Below are 25,949 nucleotides of genomic sequence, written 5' to 3' on the forward strand. Positions count from 1 at the left end.
GACCAGTGAGATTGGCTAGAACTCCTTTAAAATGTGGATTTTCCTAAATGGATTACTCAACCCCTCTGGCTGCTTCTTGTTTTCACACTACTACATACTTCTTATTAGCTCTGAATAATTTTCACTCTAGAAAGTAATAAAAATACCCTATGTTTTTATAGCTCTGTATAGCTTTCAGAGTGTTTTAACATTCCTTATTTCATGTGATCTTGGCAAAAACCCTGCAAGATCAAATTTTATTCTGACTCTTTACCAAAGAAGAAAGGGAGGTTCAAAAAGGCCAAAATAACTTAAAACAATTCTCTGTATGACCCGAATGCTAGAAAAATGTAGAATTGTCTTTTTCCCCATTCCAAGTACCAAAATAGTTAAATTACACTTCTTTAAACCTTTTTCATACCACATGATACTAGCATATGCTCAAATTTTCCTGTTTCCACTTGTCAGTTCACCTAGATGCTGATGTATCTTTAATGCCTTTTGTGCCTATTTTGATAAAGGTGTAAAAACAAGTGCCATTTCCTTTTCCTTTGATTCTTAACTGAAAAATTCTTCAATTTACCTGAATAGTTCTTTTTCTTTCCTTTACTAAAACTCTACAATCATTTTTAATAACAACAGTGCCTTTCATGGATAACTAATTAGCACAAATTCAGTAAGTGTTAAAAGATTTACTGCTCCCAATGGATCTGAGCAAAGTAAACTTTTCTCTACTTAATTATACTGCATCATTTATCTTGAGGTGATTTGGGTGACTAGAAAAAAAATTGATTATGTCTTTCTACAGTTAGTTTTAGAATATCATATTCTGGCCATTGTTTTCCACTTCTTATTTTATGCATGCTGCTGGTTTGCAAATTTGTGAGAATGTTGATATTTTCATTTGAAATAATACACTCCCCCAAGATTTATGGACATTAAATGCTATGGAAAAATTACATAGAAAAACTCATTTTCAGAAATTTAAAATAGTAGTCTTAAGTTTTTAAGATTATTTGCAGTTACTTGCTGGAGAATGGTATTACTTGTATTTTCCTTTGAGAATGTCTTATCATCATCAAAAGGCTCTTTCCTGTAGTTATTTTTATGTAGAATTTAGAATGTATGTCAAAGACTTAATTGGTAAGCATAAACATAAGATATATTTATATATATTAAGTATATTATACATATAATTATATAGAAATGATGCTACCCTAACAACCTTAACATTCTGATTTGTCTATTATCTGTATCTGTCTGTCTATCTATCTGTCTAATCTATCATTTCCTAGCATCAGAAATATGTTTGTAGATATATGTCCATATTACTCAATTAGCTCCCTGTATTACTAACAAGATGCTTTGAATAGACATCTATTGCTCACCTAAGGGGTAAGATTTGGGGCGAAGTTTATTTATTTATCTTGGTCTTTTTGTCTTTTCAGGGCTACATCCATGGCATATGGAGGGTCCCAGGCAAAGGGGTCCAGTCGGAGATGTAGCTGCTAGCCTGCACCACAGCAGTGCAGGATCCAAGCCACGTCTGCGTCCTACACCATAGCTCATGACAATGCTGGATGCTTAACCCACTGAGTGAGGCCAGGGATGGAACCTGCGTCCTTGTGGATGCTAGTTGCGTTTGCTAACCACTGAGCCACGACAGGAACTCCATGGCCCTAAGTTTAAATCTGAGCTCTATCATTTTTAATAGTTGCAAAATGAAAAAGTTAACTTGTCTTCTTTTCAGCCTCTTCATCTATGAAATGGGAAGTAATACTTCATTGGTTATTTTTAAAGATTAAATGAGACTATACACACACACACAGTTTAATACAGTGCCTGCCACAGATAGATACTAAGTAGATTTCTTTTTTTCTTTTTCACAAATCCTCTCTATTTTGGAGTTGACAACCATCACTGAAGAGATAAAAGCTGAATCATTAGGTTTTCTAGTCTAAAATGAGCCCTTGAATTTTAGTACCTCTGCATTTATAAAATGAGCTAGTCAGCCAGAGAGCCTTTCAAATAATCAGCTTTAGTTAGACATCAAGATTTTATTTTCACTGAATCCACCAGTTTTTCAGAGTTGGATAAAGCAACTGGTGATTTTTGTGGTGGGGATAGTTATGACTTCCATCTGAAGCTATCTATTAGTGAATACAGAGATCCAGAAAGCGCAGATTGTGGTAAACCAGAGAGAATTCAGAAAATTGTTATTTTCCATATATGAATGTTACAGGTTTAAAGACTAGAAACACCTGTCTTATTATTCCTTTTATACATAGATGCCAGCAAAATTAGGAATCCACAGAGGAGAATGAGCACATCGTGATATCAGGAGAGAAAATGGGAGAGAGAACAATCTGATTTTTAGTGTTAGTCAACTACGGTTATGTATATTTTACCAGATTACATTTTATCTTCCTTATTCTTAAAAATATGTGTTTTATAAAAACATTAGGCTCCCTCTTGTGCCAAGGTTAGAGTTTCTTCTCTGCCAGCAATTCTGATTGAAAAAGCTCCGTGTGGTACATTCATTAAGGCAGATGAGAAAAATCAGAGTGCTACAGTCTGTTCCATTTTTGTGTTTTGATTCTGTGAAATATTTCAACTAAGTACTAATGTGATTCTTATAGTTGATAACAAGCAGATGCTTTCATTCAATTCTATTTGTCTTTTCCGTAGGTAAGTGATTATGAAGAACTCCTAGGCAGTGGGCCCCAACAAATACCTTCATTACATTTTGTTATTGCTGTATAGAGCCTATTGACATAGATAATTTTTTTTCAAAGAAAAAGTGTTGCTTCTAAGATAGAAATGATACTTTATAATAAATAAATGCATAAAACTATTTCACTGTTTACACCTCCCCATTCACCCACCCCACTTCTGCATTTGATCCTCCTCTGGTGTATAACTGTTACCTCTTGGGGATTTTTGTTCACAGCATTTGCGGCACCATATTATAATATGTGATTTATATACCTCCTTTACTGTGATGATAGAATCTCTCTTTAATAGAAGTAAGGCATGTGTCATTCATTTTGTTTTTGCTCCAAAATCAAGCACTGTAACTGGTGCATAGAAGATGCTGCTAATACATGTTTATTGATTCAATGAATGGTTTGCAACTCAGCAAAACCTCTCCACTAAAAGAGGAAAAACAATGTACTGGTTACTTTATTCTTTTTTTTTTTCTTTTCTTTTTTTCTTTTTTTTTTTTTTTTTTTGCCTTTTTGTCTTTTCTGGGACCACACCTGCAGCATATGGAGGTTCCCAGAATAGGGTCTAATTGGAGCTGAAGCCACCAGCCTACACCACAGCCATAGACACAGGATCCAAGCTGTGTCTGCGACCTACACCACAGCTCACAGCAACGCTGGATCCTTAACCCACTGAGCAAGGCCAGGGATCGAACCCACAACTTCATGGTTCCTAGTCAGATTTGTTAACCACTGAGCCATGATGGGAACTCCTGGTTACTTTATTCTTTTATGTAGCTGCCAGGCCTTAGCACTAAACTTTCCATTTTCATTAATCAGTCCCTCCTAGTTAATCATCTTGAGATGAAAAGATAACAAGAAAAAAGCCTTATATTATAATCAATATTTACATATTTTCTCTGACTTCTTAATTAATATTTTAGGTTTCCATTTGTGGACATGTGCTTAAACTCTTTATAAATTTACTGTAGATGATAGATAGGGGATAGACGAATAGGTAGATATCATTAAAGAAAATATGATCTCAAAAACGGCTACAGTTTTGTATGAGGAACTACCTTTTTTATTTTTTTTACATTCCAGGATGAAGTTCTTTTCATCCTGTATTTTATGAAGGTTAATTGTGAAACTAATGGTTCATTGACTGTGAGCTGACACAGAATTTCTGATTGTCCTATCACACTCAAATAAGTCTGAGTTATTGCTCAGTTCAAGGACACCAGCTCTCAGTAGCCTTGGCAAAGCAGGGAGAGGCCTTGGCTATCCCACGTGGCACCCTGGGTCTTTTATTCCTATTGCAGCACACTCTGGCCCACAGTAATAGAAAAGTTCTCCAAGTGAGGTATGCGTGTCACCTTACACAGTGTAAGCATTTAAATTATGAAACATCTCTATTTTATATCCAGCTTTCAAGACTTTTTCAAGAGTGTGTCATAATTTCATAGAATCTTGGTTTCTTTACCATAAGAAACCTTAAATCAGGATCATTCTTCTAAGAATACTCCATAGAGAAGCATTCTTCCACTAGCAATTATTATTTGTCTGTTATCCTATGTTGAATTATTAGCTTATTTGCAAAGAAATTCAACCGGAACACCTGCCTTCCCCCATCCCCCAGAAGTGTTACTCCATTATTTGCAAAGAAATGAATCCCAGACTAGTTTCTGTAATTCTTTTCCTCTCTGCCCACCTTATGACCTCAATCAATATCTCCTTGCAACATACTTCTCAGTTATTTTTTTCATTATGTGTCCTACAACATTTTCTGCAAAATTGAATACGGAAGATGAACATACTAATAACCTGAAGATCACCAGGCTTTGAACCACCCAGTGGGGGTAGAGATAGCTTCTCTAAAGCATGTTAATGATGTACATATCCCTTCAGGGATCTTCTTTTATTCTTTTACAAACTCAGTTACTCTTTTTCCTCCACCATTCACAGTTATTTGAAACTTTTAGTGTATATTGTTAGAGTGGCTTGATTTAGTGTTTAATTTTTCCAGATGCAAATTCATTTCCTTTTCTGGCCAGCTTCCAGAGGTATGACCTCAACAGGGAACTTCAACCCGCTTTCCCCAAATACTCTCTTAGCCTGGGAATCGTTATCCACATGAGTTTTGTTTTCATTTAGTTTTATGACCTTACAATTCAATGGTCTTGCAAACCTTTTGTGAATCCATAGAGTTGAAGCAGGAATAAAAGTATATTTGAAGTAACGGAAGTTTTTCTCTTAGACACACCCTGAAATGAGTGTACCGTATATCAAAAGTCATGCGTAAGATTGTTTCATGACAGTTTCATTGCTAATAGCTCAAAATTAGAAATTTTTATATAAAGATTCATCAGAGAGTGGCTAAGGTTCATCAGAGAGTGGCTAGGTAAATTGTAGTATATTAATGCAATGGAATGCCACAAAGAAATCGAAACTCCTAATACATGTAACAGAACTTGCAGATCTGATAGATGTAATATAGAGTAAAAGGAGCTTGCACAAAAATTATATTTTATTCAATTTATATGAAGTTTGGGAACATACAAAAACTAATCAATGGCGATATAAATGAGAATGGTGTTTCCCTGGGGTGGCACTATTGGCATTGAGGACAAAGGAGCCTGCTGAGGTGCTGGAAATATGCACCTATATCCTAATCTAAGTGTAGATTACATAGATATATACATGAGTCCACTGAACTGTACACTTGAGATGTGTATCCTTTGTCAATATATATTAATACCGTATATAAAAATGAAAATAATATAGTACTTCAATAGCGCTTTCATCCATAAAATTTCGTACCTCTTCTTTCTGGTTAATACCTTCATCTAAGTCATAAGAAATAAATGTTTTGTGATTTTTTTAAAAAAGTATCTGTGGTTATTACACAAATTCATCAGATCTTCTGTTCTCTGAAAATAGTATGCTTTTAGTGGAGGCATACATTATTTTGGGAGGTTATGGTTTTCACAGTTACTGTCAGATTATAGCTCTCCAAAAAGGGAGTTCTGGCTCCCTGTTTGACTTATATTTACCCTGACATGTTTTCAATTTTTTTCTGGGTATCTTCTTCTCACTTCCCTAAAGGTAAGCAGAGTAAGTCAAATATTTCTTATTACCTACAAAGCCAATAGATAATAGAATCTTCCTTAACAGAAAGCAGGGTGTTTCAGATGTTCCCAGTGATTCTTGGCTGAAGGTTTTTACGTTGGTATAATTTCCCCCTATTTTTTAAAAATAACACTTCAGTCCTTTAAAATCCATATTGTTGTTTTTAATCTGCAACTATGGTTTCTTAAAGTATTTTTTTTTCTTTGCCTTTTGTCTTTTTAGGGTCACGCCTGTGTGGCATATGGAGGTTCCCAGGCTAGGGGTCCAATCAGAACTGAGGATGCTGGCCTACACCACAGCCACAGCAATGGGGATTCTGAGCCACATCTGCGACCTACACCACAGCTCAGGGCAACACGGGATCCTTAACCCACTGAGCGAGGCCAGGGATCGAATCCATAGCCTCATGGATGCTAGTCTGGTTCACTAACTGCTGAGCCACAATGGGAAATCCAGTTTCTTGAAGTGTTTTCATGTCACTATCCATCTTGAACTAATCCCACTAATTTAATTAGCATGTTACAAGGCAGTGATTTATGTCACAATTACCTTTTGTTACGTTCTGAGTTTTTTTCCCTCTAAATTACCAAGATCTTATTTTTAAGTTTTTTTAATTGAGGAGGCAATGTAATTTTTGGAAAAAGTAGTGGCTGGGGTCAAGATATCTGTGTTCTATTGCTGGGTGCACAACAAATTTCAGAATCAGATAGTTGATAGATACGATTTCTTCACTGCAATGAGAAATTTAAAAAGAATTGGATCAGGTCGATTTAATTTTTGTTCCAATTTAAGTCAGCAAGTAAATAGTCTCCAAATTGAGATTAGTAGTAGAGATTATTGTAAATAGAATGATAAAACATCCTGACTATAGGAGAACATTTGGTTTCAGCAAAGATGATGTGAAATGCTACTGATAACAAATGTTCATATGAAGCCCTTCATTTCAAGGCCTTAATCTTGACATCCAGATAAGAGTTTCAGGGCCATCAATCTCCTTCTGCAGCTGCTGGTGCTACTTCCAATGCTAATGTTGGTTCCATTTATAGGAAATCCTCCTCCTGTCTTATCTCTGACAACTTGAACATAGCCATTGAAAAGAAAGGTGCTAGGAAACACAAAAGAAGCTATAGTTTAGGAGAAGGGGAAAGATTTTTACTTTGTGTTAGAAGCAGGTCATCTAAATATAGTAATTCATCTTTCTTTTCTAATTTTAATTTTTTAATTGAAGTATAGTTGCTTTACAATATCATGTTAGTTTCAAGTGCACAGCAACGTGATTCAGTTATACATATACATACATTAATTCTTTTTCAGACTCTTTTCCCTGTATAGGTTATTACAGGATATTGAGTAGTTTTTTGTGCTGTACAGTAGGTCCCTTTAGGTTATCTATTTTATAGATAGTAGCATGTATATGTTAACCCCAAACTCCTAATTTATCCCCCCCTTCATTTCCCCTTTGGTAGCTGTAAGTTTGTTTTGAGTCTGTTTCTGCTTTGAAAATAAGTTTATTTGCATCATTTTTAAATTAGATATACCAAATCATCCTTCTAAGATTGGGGAATGAGAAACTGATTTCAAACTGTCACGCGCACTTAACTCTTTTCAAGGAAGAACTTTTGATCAAAATATATTTTGGGTGTTTATTCACCATCTTGAAAACTAATGGGATTTTTGTCCATATGTGTTGTTTCTGAATAAAATGTCCAGTGCTGCCTGGAATTCATGCACAGGAAGTAGAGCTGATGTGAGAAAAGCATTGCAAGATGACAGAATTCACTATTCTAAATGCATCCCCAAGAGAGTTTAAAGGCACTGCTATTACGCATTGCACACCCCTCTCTGCTAGGTGCCTGCATAATCACAGCAGTGAAATTGACATATTTGTCACAGACAATCACATTGGAAACTTTCTGAAGCTATAAATAATGGCTAGGGCACCTATAGTATTTTCCAGATGCAGAGACAAGGCACTTAATCTTGATGTAATCTGCACAGGGTAGAGCCCAGGGGCATTCAAAATGAGTGCTCCTGGCTAGGTTATTAGATGACCCCCAGAGCTCCCCAAACTCAGCAAACCTCATTGGGTTAGATGAAATCTTACAAGAATATCTGGTGCAGCTCCACTGCTTAGAGATAAATAGTCCTTGTGAGATGATAATATATACTTCTTTCACAGATTTTCTAAGATGATAATTCATCTATTCAATAAATATTTGCTATTAAGAATACACTGCATTCCCTATATACCATACACAGATCCAAGAACTTCATATCTACAATTTTAATTAATACTTAGAAAATCCCTACTGGAGGGAAACCGGTTTTTACCCTTATCTTATGGGTGAGAAAACTGTGCCGCAAGAAAGCTTAGGGCTGGTGTTAATATACTATAAAAAGCAGTGCATTTTGATGGTTCAAAGCATGTTTTTGTGGCTGTTTTTTTAAAATCGTGTGTCTTCTATTTATTAATGCTTTGACATCATGAAACATATTTGAGTTCTCTCTGCACCAATGCTTTCATTGGTACAATGTGGATGGTAATTATAGTTACCTTAGGAGTTATGAGCATTACATGAATGGAAGTAGCCTATTAGAGTAGTATCTGACCCATAATATAGGCTCCATAAGTGTTAATGCTATGCTATTCTGTTTCTTATGTTAAGACTATTTTATATTCAAGCATGGTACTGAAATGAGAACCTTTTTATGTCTCTCTTCCCTATTAGGATGTGTGTTCCTCAATTATAGGGACATTGCTTCACTCATGCTAAGCACTTAGCAAGGTAGATGTCACACATAACCTCATTGAAAGAATACATGAATAAGGCATGATGCCCCTTTTTCAAGGTTATGGTGGAGAAACCACAACATCATAGTCCCTAGCATACAAAACAGTGCGTACAACATGATAATAGCAGAGCTGCTCTTGCATTTTCCTGGTTCTTAACAGCATTTTTGGAAATGACTGTTTTACAGAACTTGTATTAGATTATGTTGGGTCTCCTTATTGCCTTTTTTCTCTACTAAACTGAAAATTCCTGAACCATTCAGGGGCAGCACTCCAGTCATCCCATCATCTTTTAAACCGCAGTGCCTTGCTTAATGATCATGTGTATGTTATGTGTGTGTGTGTGAACATATTTGCATGAGTGTGTACATGTGTTTGTGTGTGGGATGCAAAGGTAGCCTCTGTGCTGCTATGGAAGCTGTTGTGAAGTCAGAGTGGATCAGAGGTAAGAGATCTGATTGATGGCCCCTGATCTGCTGCTTACTTTCTTCTTGGCCTCGAGCAAAGCACCTGGCATGAGTTTCTGGGAACGACAAATAGATCCACTATAGTCTCTGTCTTCATAGCCCCTTAGTAACTGTGCTCCTTAGTGGAAGCTATTTTGAACAACTGTATAACTATTACACAGATTTTACCGGGACAAATCATAAACTGAATTCTTAGATATATAATGATATATCCTGGATTGTAGGGAATAGTTGAGTAAGGGCTAGAATTATTCTGCAGGGTAATCTGTTTTGCAGATTCCCCTGGCATACATGAACAAGGCAAGGCCAGGGCTTGCATATCTTTCAAAAACAGGCAAACTATTGAAAGTTTACTTCAATAGGAACTGTTCCCCACTACCTCCCCTGACCCTGCTTCTTTGCAGACTTGGAATTTTAGTACCCAGATGTTGCTAAAATAAAAGAAGAGGTCAAGAAGACGTAGAGGCTATTACTGCATAGGCTGTGTTTTCTATCACTTACTCCTCTTTAGTGTGCAGTCTGTGTTTTAAAAATGTTTCTTTGCTACTGCAGTTGGTGGAAACTTTCAATCTGAGATCAGTAAGGTTAAAAGAGTTGTCATTTTGACAATTGCCCTACAGTCTGTTCAGAGGAACTCAAAGCCGTTTTAGTTATTTTATCAAAAGTAAAACTCATTTTCAGAAAGCCTTAGGTAAGAGTTTATTTTTAAACACAGTGTCTTATAATCAGCAGCTATCTATTGGAACTTAAACATGTTTTGAATGGTTCTGTTTTCTAAGACTTCTGAATAAAAGAATAGCCTCTTCACAGGAAGTCAGAATCCCTTTAATGGAAGAAGGCAGAGAGGTCACCAGAGAACAATATCAACGTATATTCTGAGGATCTAAAATACTGCTTTGAGAAAGGAAGGGTCTCAGATACAAGTTTCCTATTATCAAGAATCGTGTTTCTCCATACTGAAAAGATTCCAGTGAGAATTCATTTTTTTGTTTTGTTTTAAGAGCCTAAATAATGTCAGGTTGAATGGTCAATGGGCGGGTATAAAACAAAGGCATGGAGCTTTGATTTAAAAAAAAAAAAAATTGTAGCTATAGTTCTTGTCTTTGCAGGGTTGAAAGACAGAGGGTGAAGGCCAGACAAATAGATGTCAAAGAAAAGCCATTGAATAGAAAACCTCGAATATTTAATTTATTCATTAGATGACCTTAGGTTGTCCAGGACTCATAGAGAGGAATTTAGCTATAAAACTTATTATTAGAAATCCATCTGTTAACATACTTTTTATATGATACTCTAGCTTTTTGTAGGCTCATTTACTATAGGTCTGGATTCATATCTTCAAGGTAGGGTCCATGTCCTATTCTTTTTCATATCCCTGTGCCTAATACAATGTCTGTCACATGAAATATGTTTGATACATTTGAATAGAAGCCTGTCCATAAAATGAGACAAATGCTTATGTGTAAGAGTACTAATTTTTTCCTGTTGTATCCTTAATGGGGCTCTGTTTTCTATGCTTCATTGAGAGAAAATCTATGGAGGACAAATGGATCTTCCTAAAACATGTCTCTATTTTTCATGAAGTCCTCAAATTGTAGGGCATAAGACCTCTGCCCCATTCTTTATCTTTTCTCTGTCTTGCATACTTGATTAGAATTGCAAAGCTATTATTCTTTTTTTTTTTTCTGCTTTGGGTTAAGGTTAGTTTATGTCTCTATTTCTCACTATATGTTATTAACTTGTTGAAGCCAGACACATGTCTTCATTGTGTGCCCTCCATAGCATTTAGCACAGTGCCTCATAGATATGAGAAGGCTTGTTAAATTCAATTACATTGATACTGATCACAAGGTTTGGAAAATAGGATGCTTTAGAAAAGATTAAAAGCACATAGACTGTTTATCTTAAACAAAAGATCAAATGTTATTCTAAGAGTTTACAAATTCATAAAGATATTATATATCCCCAGTGGAGGAAATGAGAAGTGATAGTAGAGTGGGTGGCCACTGACTTTTCCCAAATGTCTCCTTATGGTTTTGAATAGAGTGGGCAAAGACATACATCCTTTCTGTGTTTCTGATTACATGGGCCAGATATTTTGGACAATCATGCCTCATTGGCTCCACTAAGGCTCTGGATAATTCAATCCTAGCTTCTACCTTTATTTATAATTGGGGAACTATTGTTTTTCAAATAGAATCACTTGTTATATATAATTGTTCTGCTTTTTCAGCCATATCATCCTTATGAGATTAACTTTTTCACTATCTTTCACTGAAACATTTAAAATATTTTATCCTCTTACTTTATTCAACAAGTATTTATTGAGCACTTAATATGGGTCATACCGTCAGCAATATACCAGAGATCTGAAAATGAATTAAATGTAGGCCTTGCCCTTGGGGAATGAATAATCTGATAAGGGAATATCAAAGTAAAAGAAAATTACATAATAATATATGGTTATAAGGAAATGGATCTATCAATATCAAATTTTCTAGTAGTCATGTTAAAAGGTAAAAATGGATGAAAATATTTTTAATGATGCATTTCACTTAATCCAATATAAAAACAATTAACATGATACTTTGCATTCTTTTCTTGTTTGTTTTCTTTTGAACTAAGCCTTGAAATCCTGAATGCATTTTATACTTCCAGTCCATCTTGATATGGATTAGCCACGTTTCAAGTGCTTAATAATAAACAGCACATGGCTAATGACCATCATATTGGACACACAAGTTTGGGAATTTAAGGAGAGGATTTTGGATAATTTGATACTGAGTTGGATTTTGAAGGTTTAAGAAGAATTCCTAGATGTAAGAGATGGGCTATTGATGCCATGAGGACAAAAGCACAGAGACATCCAAATGTGTTAGCAGACGCTCCATACGCATAGGCATGATGTAGAATTAACCCAGAAAGAAAAGCCGAGGCAGAGCCTTTTAGTTATCCTTGGAAATCTAATAAAACAAGATTTTTTTGTAGCTAAGTACTCATCATAATATTATTGGACCTAATAGCTAATAATAACATGTTGTTGCTTTACTCAAGTATGTACAGAAGTGCTTATTACATGTCAGGTAATGTTCTAAGCATTTTCTTACATATTAGCTTGTTTAATCCTTACAACAACTCTGTGAGGTAGGTGTCATTACTACCTATCTCATTTTATGGATAAGGAAATTGAAACCTAAAGAGGCCAAATCATTTGTCCAATGGCAAATTAAGTGGAAAAACAGAATTTGACTCCAGAATCTGTGCACTTAACTACTCTGCTATATTAACTCTACAAATCACTGTCCTCTCTATACTATATAGACCCAGTGCTGAATTTAATGTTCTACATAGATCAGTATAGGCTAAACATTAAGAGCTATCAAGTTGTAAAATGAGCTAGTGAAGCAAATTTGTTTTACTAAAATAAAAAACTGAGGACTAAATAAAATTTAAAGTTGTAAAAACAAATCCGGAAAACAGTTGATTATATTTTAGGAATGTAGTGCATGCTATATAAATAGTCCCTAATGTTATTTGAATAATAAGTAGATGAATATATTTGAAAACTTCATTTCACCCAAGTAGTTTCTGTCAATTTCCTTAAATGTAAAAGAAAAAACTATGTTGAATTTAAGAAATGCATTTAAAATAATCACAGTTTGGAAGTAAAAGAATAAAAAGGTTATGCCATGCAAGGACTAATCAAAAGAAAGCTAGCGTTATCGTATCAATATCAGAAAAAAAGTAGACTTTAAGGCAAAAAGCATTACTAGCGATAAAGAGGAATACATCATCATCATCACTAAATCCATCAGGAAGGGATAATATTTCAAAAGTTTTATTTATCTAATTACATACCCTCAAAATATATAAAGTAAAAATTGACAGAATTAAAAGAACGATAGAAAAATCTATAATTATTGTGGGTGAATTTAACCACCTCTCTCAGGAACTGACTGAAAAATGCAGACACGAAAGCTATAAGAATACAGGAAATTTGCCCATCATCACATTTAACAACTTGACGTAATTGACCTACATAGAATTTTGTACCCCGCAATTGCAGACCACCCATTACTTTGAGTACACATAGAAGTTTTGCAAAAATTGATTACATCCTGGGTTGGAAAGCAAGTATCAATAAAATGCAGAAGATTTAAATTATAAGAGTACATTTTCTAGCCATAGTGGACTTAAGCTAGCAGTCAATAACAAAGAATTTTTAAATCCCCATATGTTTAGAAATGAGTAAATATACATATAAATAATATCAAAGAAGAAATGAAAATTAGGTTTAGAAAACAGTTCTGAATTGAATATATTCAACAATTCAACCTGTAGCATATAGCTAAAATGTGTATAAGTTGGAATTTACATGTATATTTTAGGAAAAAGAATGTTTAGGAGTTCCCGTCGTGGCACAGTGGTTAACGAATCCGACTAGGAACCATGAGGTTGCGGGTTCGGTCCCTGCCCTTGCTCAGTGGGTTGACGATCCGGCGTTGCCGTGAGCTGTAGTGTAGGTTGCAGATGCGGCTCGGATCCCGCGTTGCTGTGGCTCTGGCGTAGGCCGGTGGCTACAGCTCCGATTAGACCCCTAGCCTGGGAACCTCCATATGCCACGGGAGCGGCCCAAGACATAGCAAAAAAAAAAAAAAAATGTTTAAAAATCTGTAAACTAAACATCTATCTCAAGAAAATAGAACTATAGTAGCAAATAGAACATAAATGGTAGAAAGAGTGAAAGTGAAAGGAAATATAATAAAACTGATAGAAATACTAATCATTATTTCAGAAAGATCAATAAAATCAACAAGCAATGGTCAAGACAAAAACTCTCCATTAAAACTTCATAAATGATAAAAAGAACACTTTCTGTCTCTCAGCTGTCTTACTCTGTTTTATGTTCTGTCTCCGCAATGGATAAGAGTAATTTTCAGATTTGAACCCTCTTTACATCATAAGCATGCAAAAACAAAAAGGCTTTGAATTGAGCCATGAAAATTAATTAATGCTTTATTTTCTATTTCCTGTCATTAAATAAATTATGCACATGTTTGACATATGACACGTTGCTAGAATACTGCCATTGTTTTATTTCTCCAGTTCTTACTGCCCTGCCTCTTCCTGTGGGTAGTTGTAACATCCCTGGGGGGTCTTTAGTATAACATAGTAAAGGTAGAGAAAAGAATGGCTCAAAGAATCTTAGGAGACTTCATAGGCTTCATGATATTCTCAAGTATATGAGATTTTGTGATACAGAACCTCAAACACAGCCTAAAACATAGAGAAATAAAGCCCTTTACTAAGTAACAACAATTTCATGGGTTTTTTCCAGTCCTGAAACAAAGCCAATCTATATACCATAATCAGCAATGGGAATGTTTCCAGGAGAATTTGAAGTTCAAGGCTGGCAATGTAATCAGCACTCCTAATTTGAGGTTGTTTTTCCTTAGCAATCCCAGGATTTGCATGTTTTTGAAAGCCCTTGACCTCTTTTGATGTATTTGGCTCAATAGTTAGTAATTGAAAACACTCATCAGGATATACTTAGGTCCAGGCATGGCCTCTGCTATGGCACAGATAACACAGATACAAAGTTAAACAAATTCAACATGACAGACTTGAGAATGCTAAAACAAGTTCTTAGCTGTAAGAGGAAGGCTTCAATAATCAACTTTAGATGTTCTCTAATCAGAAAAAGACTAAAATAGTTTAAGATAAAAAGAATGTCATCAGATAGCACAGCTCATAGATAAGAAATTGCAGTTGGTTGGAGTTTAAAAGCATTTCTTAAGGGAAGATAGGAAGAGAAGCACAAGCCAAGTCAAGCATAAAGTGTCCACCAAAGGATATTTTAATTATATTTTGAGAATTATGATAATGCAAATTCTTAAATGTTTGCAGAAGACCAAGTGACACCTAACGAAATTTAATAAGGTTAGGAAAATGCCTACCAAAATTCTAGACTTATTTTAGAGGTGAACTAGGACAATAAGGTATTATCGTAAGGATGGGTATTTGACATAATGGATCAGAATAGAAATCCCAGAAGCCTAAATCAAACCTAGATATGATAAGATATCTAAGAGAAGGATACCTCTTTGATAAATGTCATTTGGGCAATTGACTATTTTGAATCATACCAGAAGACATTTATTCCAGGGAGATGAAAGACTTAAATATAAATATCAAGACTACGTAAATTTTAGAAAAAACAGAAGAATTTCTTTACAAGAAATAAGAGTATTTTCAATCACACTAAAAGAGCACAAACTATAAATCGAAGGTGTGACACATTATATTACTAAAAACAATAACATCTGTTCATCAAAAGGCAGTATTAAGTACATAGTAGGACAAGCCAAAGTTTGAAGTTTTCCAATTCCTATAACTAACAAATGATAGTCTTATAATACATGTACTTATTCATATGGCATTTATTATACTTATGTATATATTTATATATATTTTTTCTACTAATTATGAGACCAACAGCCTCAATGAAAATAAACCAAAGTTATGAATGAGAATTCCACTCTCAAATGTCCAGTGAACACATATAAATATTTTTAGCCTAACTAGTATTTGAGGAAATCACAAGGAAACATCATTTTATACATAACTTTCTGGAAAAATAAAGTCCGACTCTAATAACGTTGGCAGAAACATTTGGCAGCTTTTCCTTGCACACCACTTCAGACAACAATTTGCTGTCATCTACTAAGTTGAAAATAAGCTTAGCGTAGGATACCGTAATTCATTCATGAGCACATGATTAATAGAAATTTTTGCCCCTATGCACCCAGATATGGAAAAGAAAGTTCATGATAACCTTGATTGGGAAGGAAAAATACACCATAAGGGGAAAATATCCACCGACAGGAGATTGGAAGAAAAAATGTTGGTACGTCGTACAATGAAATATGACCCAGGAGTACAAATAAATGTACTGCTGTATGCATTAAAAATGACGTACCTCATCCCTGGCCCGGGAACTCCACTTGCTGCAGGGCGACCAAAAAAGAAAAAAAATTTATGTACCTCAGGAACATAATATATAGAATAAAGCTAGTTAACAAAGGAATATAGAGAATAGGATAAAATTTATAATGTATAAATGCGCAAAATGATATATTAATCATACATACGCACATACATACACAATACACTAGTATGATTATTAACATAATAAATGAGAAACATAAAATTAAAGATCATAGTTTCTTCTGTGACGAGGGAAGGGCTTCAATCAGAAAATGGCACTTAGTGGTTTCCAAAATTATTAAATTTTGTTTCCTTGTTAGCTGTTAACTTTGTAATTATTTACACATATATTTTATATATTCTTTATATATAGCACTCAAACAAAAGATGAGAGAGGGAGCACAGATTGGTCAGTTTGAGCGCAGATTTGCAACATTCAGCTATCAGAGATCATTCTTTTCTAACAAATAAACCAAAGAAGCAAAGCAGTACTCAGCCACAGTTAGACAACATGATTTCTTCGCGCCGGTTAGGAGATTGCCCTTGACCCTCTGAGGGATATGGTAGCAAAATTGGATGCAAAGCTTTTTAAAAACATTTTTTTTTTTGGCCATGCCTGCAGCATGCAGAAGTTCCTGGGCCAGCAACTGAACCTGTGCCCCAGCAGCGACCTGAACCATAGCAGTGAGAACCCTGGATCCTTAACTTGCTGAGCCATCAGGGAACTCCTAGATTGTTTTTAAATTGGTGCTGTAGGAGCACAGTCAGGTTACCCCCCAAAGCTAGACTTTTTTCCTAGAACTTTAAATTATCAAGAAGCCAAAAAGTAAAACTTGAGCTTGTATACTGCTGCATGCATGGTGAGAGATTTTTCAAACTTAAAACGCTCAGAAAACAGCTTTCTAAATTTTTTCTGCATCTTTAAACTTTTTCTTTTGACATATGACTTTTTTATTTGTGAAAATTAGAAATTTTGGATAGATGTACTTTAAGGATTTATATTAGATACTTTCTATTCTGGCTTAGGTCCTCAAAAAAGAAACCTCAACATTTTTTTGTTTCTTTAAAAAAAATTCCACCAGCTTTCATTTTAACAGAGCAAAGAGACATACTGCTCTTGATTGCAAATTCAGTGATTGACAAAATATCGTGAGATAGATTTTTTTCATATGTAATTAAAAAATGCCATATATTCCTTATTGTATACTGATAATCTCTAACTTATTACCAACCTTACCTGACCTATCATTAACAATATTTATTTTTCTTTGCATCATATATATTTTCCCTCACAGCTCGGATCTTGTATGATTTCCCCAGAGATGTTTCAATGGTTTCTAGAGTGTAAGCCATTTCTTTCATGAAAAACAAGGGTTCACAACTGCAATAACTCAGGTCAATATGCTGTATATTCAGTGAAAGATCTATAGCAATACATGTGAAATGAAGTGATAGATCAACTCTCATAGCTGATTATTCCCGGGATTTGGTACCTGAAACTTTATCATCCATGTCTAGTTTCAAGGACTTAAAATTTAGTTCCTACATTCTATTTTGAGGGCCCAGTGGTGTGTACCTCACAATTTTCTAATCACTTCCATGAACCTTGAATCATTTGCAATATATGTGTTAAAAAAGATGTATAAATTAATTTAGTTTCTTATAACCTAATTCATAACCCTGTGATTATGAATGAGAACTAAGAAATATATTAGTAATTATTCTTATTTGTCAAATAAAAGTAAAGTTTCTAATATTGATAAAGGATATATCCATGTGCCAAATAATTTGTAGTTTCAGCAGAATGAATGCTTTAGATATAAAAGTTTATCTTCATTGTGGCCAGATGTTTTGATTTCTTTCGAAGTTCATTCTTTGATAAAGCTAAGTTGCCACTTAAGTTCATTCTTTGATAAAGCTAGCTATCTTAAGATAATAATTTGAGAAAAATCTATGTCCTAGAATCACGTTTAAATTAATACTCGTTTTGTGGAACAAGAAAAAAATAAAGTTGGTTTTGATATTTTCTCTTAGATTATTTATGAATTCATGATAGGTCACGCACACACACACACACACACACACACATACATATATATATATATATATATAGCTACTGAATTTAATGAGTGGTAGATACTGAATCTGGCTCTGGAAATACAAAATTGATTAATACCAGTTCTTGTACTTAAAGAGTTGAGCATCTATCTAGTGGTCAAAGCAAAGACATATATTATTAGTCCTATAGCATTCACAATACTTTTAAGGAGGCTCGAGAAAAGTGTTAAGGAGGCCCAGAGAAGGGGGAAACTAATGCTGAGTAGGGATGTTTGGAAACACTTCCCAGACCTGAGGATATTTGGATTGGAGCTCTCCCAGGCCCCGCTCTTAATGTCCCCAGAAAATCAGTTTCTTCATACCTAGAGAATATAAAATGCCAAAATTCACATCACAATATCCCTTCAATTTGGCACTCTAAAAGTATATTCACTATTTGGGAGCACTGCCAAAAGGTAAATGACTATAGAATGGAAAATTTATGGTTACTTTGGAGTCATGTTTTTAAAGCTTTTTATCTAGCTAACTTTTTCTTTCCCACCTTAACAATTTCTATTGCTTAGGAAACTATTTCAGGTATAAAATTGCACTTACATAAGCTACTAAACTCTTAAGGCTTAGTTTTCTAATTTGCTTTCTATTGTTAGCTGGGCCAACTACAGTGCAGGCATCCACCTGGAATAGACTATGTTTGATGAAACCGTTACTCCTTTGAACAAGCAGTATCTGATTAGAACAATTTATCTTTGAAAAATTCCCTCAATCGTGGTCAGAGTGTAGCAGGAGTGGTGATATTCTAGGTTTCAGATCTGTTTACTGAGTTCTGCCCCAGTCACAAGTGAATAGAAAAAACAGAACCAACTTTCGTTTTCAATGTGCAGCTTAATAAGAATGAACTGTACCTGAGTAGGATGTAAAAACAGTCAAAAATAGATGAACAAAAACTCAACCAGTACCACTGGTGATCAGCTCTGCGCACTCACTGTCTCTTGAAAGAAAACAGTAGGAAGCTGATGATATTTTGAATGACCTACATTGGGGCATCTAATTGCCCACAGTGTCATGACCCGACTGTAGAAAGGTTCATAGTGTCAAGAGAGTTTAATTGTTCGTTGTGAATGTATTGGCTCCCAGTACCCAAATGGAAATGAAGTGGGGAAAAAAAAATACAGGAGCTAAAACCGGATTATTAATTTCAAACTGTGAAATTCCTATAAGCTTCTTTGCTTCTTTTCACTGATTTTATAATGGTTCACAATTTCCCTGTGCGAGATGAGTAATTCTGCTTTGCTCACCTAATTTAAACAGTACCTTTGACATTTTGGGGTTATCTAATAATGGAGTCAGCCAGGCAATCCGCTTTACTATTATGCATTTCATGAGTGAAAGAAAAAAAGATCTTAAAAGACAGGCTGGCTTGGTTTAATTTCATTGGATATTAGCATTTTTCAAAAGCAAAGCAGTGTTAGTGATGGAAAGTAGGTTAAAACATTGCTGATTTGCTAATAAGGAAAAATGTCCCCCCAGCCCCTGCACCCCGCAAAAAAAAAAAAAAATGACAATGCTATTGAATGAAACCTCAACACATGCACAGTAGTAAAATTCTTTGTCTTTTTGAGGCTCTTGATGTTTGGGTAATAGTTTCATTAGGGGATGAGAGAAGCATAAAAAGATTATGGATATTAGGATGACTGATGAGTAAAACAGTAAATAGAAGCAGGATTAAATTGGGGCAAGAGGAGGGTGGTATTTTTATTCTCTTTGGGGATGGAAAAGGAAGGAGCAGAAGTCTCAGCACGGTTTCAGTGGGTAATAGGGCATGTTCAGAAGCACTGTGCAGTGGCATTTAATGAAATTCTAAACTCTTCCTGCTCTCATTAAGTTGATTCATGGAGTCAGTAACAGGAATAACTGGCAAGTGCCGCCTGCTGTGAAAATGACCACATGTCCCACATCCGTCAGTTTAACCTCTGAAAAAAAAGAGCCGAGAAAATGCCATCTCTTTCAGGTCTCCCTCACCTCCTTTCATGCTGTTTGTTATTGCTCTGAGCTTCCCTGCGAGCTTAGCACCTGCTTGCCACCCTCATTACCTAGGCATGTACTAGTAAATGTATATATTCCTTCTGGAAGGGCCCAAATTCTATTACTTTCTTTATTATTCATTTCCATGGATTCGAAACTGGACTTCAGTTCATGAGGAAAGAGGTGAATCCAGCTTTCCTCTGCTAAGTTTGGTGGAGTGGCAGTTAATTAGTGGCTGAAGAAAACTTGTATACTGAGATTCTTTTATCTAATATAGTTATTACTTGAATAATTCCTGAAATAAAAGATTTAATGAAGAAAATATTTAGCCTTTGAAATTAGGAAGGCTTTTTAAAAAAAAAATTACCACCTTATATTAGTTAGCTTAGGTATTTTCATCTGACAATAGCTAAATGACACCATTCTCAGGTAATTACACACTTACATGGTCAAGATCTTTTCAGTGAAGTTTCCATGAATCCTAATCTCCTCCTCCTTCTCCTGGCCTTAGAAAGAGATTAAGTACCCATTGAGTTAACTGATTTATTTCTTCAGGGCCGCACGAAGGAGCTCTCTCAAGAAGAAAATGTGATGACCCAGTGTCCCTGTCTAAAAGAATATGGGGATTTATTAGATTGCACCGAAAGGATTTTCCTCTCATCCAATGAGCTGTCCTTTTTTCCTATGGCATTTCTTCCCAGGAATAAAGTCCTGCATAACTTTTCTTGGTATCTTCCCAATATTTTTGGGAATATGCTTCTGACATAATTTATAAATGGAAGAATTGCTCGTGCATCTTTTTTATGGGTTTTTGGAATAAGGGATTCTGAAGGACATTGATGGGAGGATTACAACAGCATAAAAATTGCAGAGTTACAAATTGGTCTGAAGCTGCTCTCTTGGAAATGGTCAACACAGTGGGGACGAATGCAAAGCAAATGTCGTTCCCCTATCCTCGGGGATATGCTTACTTACATATATTTCCCACATCAGTACAGTGAAGCAGGCAGGCCAAGTGCGAGGGGATATCTAAGGGCGGATAGTAAAATGGTTATTCTAACTTCAACAAGATCTTTATTCGATATCCATGGCTATGTTACCCCAAACCTGAGCAGCTTAATCGAAAACATTTATCTCTCACATAAATGTTTCTGCTGCTCAGGGATTTGAGAGAGGAGATTAATTTGGTGGTTTGTGCTTAGGGTTTCTTATACGATTTTTAGTCAAGATGCTAGTTAGGGCTGCAGTCATCTGAAAGACTGAGGAGGGCTGGAGGATACAATTCCAGAGCGACTCGCTCACATACGTGGCAAGTTAATGCTGGTGGTTTGCAGGAGGCTGTACTTTTTTGCCATGAGGACATCTCCAAAGGGTTATTTGAGTCTCCTGCAGGTGTGGCAGCTGTCTTCCTCTGGAGCAAGTGATCTGAGAGCTACGTAGATGTCACCATGTCTAAGTCTTCAGCCATTTTTTAAGCCAAGTGGTAGTCAAACTGCTTTATTTTAGAATTGGGAGTTGCTTTCTGATAGGGGTAAAAGCAAATCTGTGACTTGGTGAACAAACAAGGAAAATTCAGGAGTTCCTGTCATGCCTCAGAGGAAACAAATCTGACTAGTATTTATGAGGACGCAGGTTCGAACCATGGCCTCACTCAATGGCTAAAGATCCAGTGTTTCTGTGAGCTGTGGTGTAAGTCGCGGATGCCACTCAGATCCCACTGTAGCTATGATGTAGGCCGGCAACTGCAGCTCCGATTCGACCCCTAACCTGGGAACCTCTGTATGCCACAGGGGTGGCCCGAAAACAAAAGACCAAAAAAAGGGAGAATTCAACTTTCTGCAAACAATTCAGCTTGAGTCTAAATATTAAATATCATACTTCCTTTCCCATGTTACCATATAAACTTATCTCCATATTATCTACTCAAGGGAACATGAGTGGCACTGATAATCCAAAATCAATTAAAAATACATTATATATTAGGGGAAGGGAGGGAGTAATTGCCATTTTAATTATGCCTGGTCAAATTGCAATTAGTTTGTGTTCCCTGAGAACACACCTGTTAAAAGCAGTGGCCTAAATGAGGCAGTCAGGTTGTGGGAAGACAGACTGAATTTTCAAAGTGTCTTTAGAAAAACTACTGAGATTTTAATTCCTACATCATAGCCAAGATTAAGTCCTCTCTAATTGCAGTTAACTTTAGGTAAAATTTTAATATACTGTATGTGGTTTTACATCTATATGCTTTCTTCATAATGTTAATAGTTGAATATCAGCATAATTTTGAGTTGTAATGCTGGAATTTGAGAAAAAGAAGAAACCGATAAATTGGATTAGACAAGGGAGATAAAAAGCAGAGTATGAGTAAAGAATTTGGAAATACAACCTCTGGAGAGATAAAGGAAGCTGAGGGAAAGTCAAGATGCCCTTTAGAACTACACTCCTGCATCTATTAGGAGTGAGGGGGCTGAGGCTTGTAGCAAGGGATCTACTGATCTGTGCTTCTTTTCAATATATGCTCACAGGGAGTAGTTAGAATCTCCAAGTTATACATTTAAAAAAGCATTTTGCATTTGAATGGAGACTCATTCATTAATTTTATTCATTTAACCAATATTTATGGGGCATCTACTATGTATCAAATGGTTTTCATTATTTTTGGACTCTTACGATCATAGTATGTATAACTGAATAAAACCAATTAATAAGATCATTTTGCTCTTTATAAAAATGAAGGTCAGTGACAAATGAAAATTAATTTTTCATTACCAGTTGGTACTAATTAAGTATTGTAATATAAATGGTCTCTTAATAATGTTTTTGTTTTAATTTTATGAAGATGCAATGTATTTATAAGACTTTCATATTAATAATGTTCATTGTCTTGTTCCCCCAGTTCTCTTTTTCCTGTAAGAGAAAGGTCAGTTAACCTACACAGAGCTTTTCAGGAGCCAATTATATATTAGGTATGGGCACTTTTGAGCAAGTGTTACCCTGAAGAGATGTATTTTCTTCTGGGACTGTGTTGTTTGTTTGTCTTTTTAGGGCCACACCTAGGGCATATGGCCATTCCCAGGCTAGAGGTTGAATCAGAGCTGTAGCTGTCAGCCTACACCACAGACATAGCAATGCCAGATCCTAGCCATATCTGCGACGTACATCACAGCTCAGAGCAACACTGGACCCTTAACCCACTGAGTGAGGCCAGGGATCAAACCCACATCATCATGGATACTAGTCAGGTTCGTTATCATTGAGCCATGATGGGAACTCCAAGGTTATTTTTTAACAGAGGCAAATACCTTCCTGGAATCTAAGATCAAAATACTACGTACATGCTGTGATCCCAAGCCTAGTAAATCCTTCTTGTTCATTGGTGGTGCAGCTGCAGAGATTTCAGGATATCTTGAAAAGTTAGGAACAACTGTTCACAAACTAGATGAGGGTGTGGAGTTTAGTGCTAAAACACTTATTAATTGCCCTAGGAACCAAATTTCTTCCTTTTTTCTCCCCAGTGATCTCTAAAATGAAAAGAGAAATCTCTAATTTTAAAACTAAATGTTCCTCCTTTTCATCCATTGCCAGTGCTCACTTGTAGTAGAGTGACTTAAGATTCATAAAGAGATGATATTTCCTCTGGTTCTCTCTGGATGTTCACAGTATGGCCAAAGTAGTCAATTTTATAAATTTCATTAATCTTTGATACATGTTCTTGGGTAAGTGTAGTCAAAAAAGTACTTTGGACATTGGATTTCTTTTTAGATGATTTAAATGAAGAAACTTTTTTCAATGCTATAAAATTGGATTGTGATGATTCTTGAGTTAAAGAAACCATTTTAATGAATTACCATTTTAATGAATTAAAGTACTCTAAGCTATTTTAAAAAAATGTTTGTGCCTTTAAGTCAAATGCTTAAAAATCAATTGCAGTACAGCTGGTCAATATATTATTTGTCCTACAGTCTATAGAAAAGCGAGAATTGTACTTTTATCTGTAGGAAGAGAATTGGACTCATGGAAATCTTAGGACGGATTTCATACATGATTTATACTATTTGTAATTACATTGCAAATTATATTGGAACACTTGGGAAGAGAAGTTTTAAGAAGATAATTTTAAATTAGAAACCAATTTAATATATTTTCTCTGATTTCTAATTTCCAAAAAGCTAAATCCACTACATATTTTTTTTTGGTTTGCGGGGAGGGGATGAAAGGACAGATATAAAAACAGTCACTCTTTCTCTTCTCCAGGATGATCTGTATCTGATGCTAAATGAATATTTTCTATGTTGAAAATTATTAGTGTATCTCCCTCAAAATTTCTCAACACGAAGAACAAAAATTTTATGAACTGAGATGTGAGGCAAAATTTATGCTTATTAAGAATTGGTGATAATGTTTCAGATGTGGTACAGTTTGAAGTAAAACATACCAAAATATCATAGATCAAATATTTGGAGAATTGAGCTCATGAACATGGTCATTCTTGTGTTTCTAGGTCATGAAAACAATAAAAGTAAAGTGGGCCAGAAATTAGCCTTCTCTCTGAGGGTTATATTTTGCTAAAAATTGCTGGATTTTTAAAAATCAATTTGAAGTATAAAACTGTCTTTGTTCTAAAAGTTTTCCAGACACCTGTTCTATTTGTCAGAAGTGAGAAGATGTATGGGAAATTCTGAGTATAGAAAGCTTTGACATTCTTCCTTTTCACTTTATGCCCTCATTTGCTGCAGTTAAAAACAGGAAAGCAACAACAAGAGCAAACAACTTTGTATTGCAAGTCCTTTGTATCAAAACAATTTTAAAAAGAAAGAAACTTATCTGAGGTTGCATCTTGTCAGATGGACAGTTACTTATTCTTCTATGCTGTGCACCACTCTTCAGATATCAGTTGTACCCATTCTGTACAAAATGTATCCTTTCATTGCCTGTCAGACCACATTAATGCAAAAAGTACACCTTTTTGTTCCTGTAAAGTACCAGAATATTCCTGCCTCTGGGTCTTTGCTCTTACTTTAACCAATCACTTTGTCACCAAAAATCATCTTGGTGAATGCCTCCATATTCGTCAGGTATTTTTGACAATGTCACAGTATCTGTGAGAACTTCCTTGATTTTTCTAATTAAAATTGACCCTTCCTCAGCACTTCTTAGCCTTTTTCCTACTTTAATTTTCTTCACTTCACCCCTTCTCATCTATCGTAAAAACATTGTGCTTATTCATTCATGGACTTTCTTTCTTCACTACAATAAAAACTTTATGAAGGAATCTTTTTTTTTTGCTCATTGCCTTATGCCTAGGAGCACGTAGCAGGGGCCCCAAAATATTTGCTGAATGTTGTTCAATGAATAAATATCAAACTGTCTGGAGTATTTGTTTAATTCTGAACTTTTTAAAAGATAACGATAATTTTTTTTTGACTGAACCACATTATGTGGTCAGAAAAATTAGTAGTAATTTCCTGGCAAGATGACATACAAATATACAATAAATTTCTTGAGTATTCAAACATTTCTTCCTCTCTGAGAAACTGGAGAAACTCACTTTTAGGTGAAAAAAAATATAGTCACATTTTATTTATTTATTTATTTTTTTCATGTGTGTTTTAGGGCTGCACCCGCAGCATATGGAGGTTTCCAGGCTAGGGGTCAAATTGGAGCTGTAACCACTGGCCTATACCACAGACACAGCAATGCTAGTTCTAAGCCGCGTCTGCAATCTACACCACAGCTCACAGCAACACTGGATCCTCAACCAAGTGAGTGAGGCCAGCGATCGAATCTGTGTCCTCATGGATGCCACTAAGA

General features: G+C 35.4%; 1 long non-coding RNA gene across 1 annotated transcript in view; it reads left to right on the plus strand.

The window, feature by feature from the left end:
* The window catches only part of LOC110255421 (uncharacterized), a 1,062,594-nt gene that overhangs the window by 377,397 nt on the left and 659,248 nt on the right, over window positions 1-25,949 (plus strand). The window lies entirely within an intron of this gene.

This window comes from Sus scrofa, chromosome 9, assembly GCF_054392235.1.
Source record: "Sus scrofa isolate SSC_HxYL_T2T_F1_AM1 chromosome 9, Sscrofa_HxYL_maternal_Yorkshire_Landrace_v2.0, whole genome shotgun sequence".
Lineage (NCBI taxonomy): Eukaryota > Metazoa > Chordata > Mammalia > Artiodactyla > Suidae > Sus > Sus scrofa.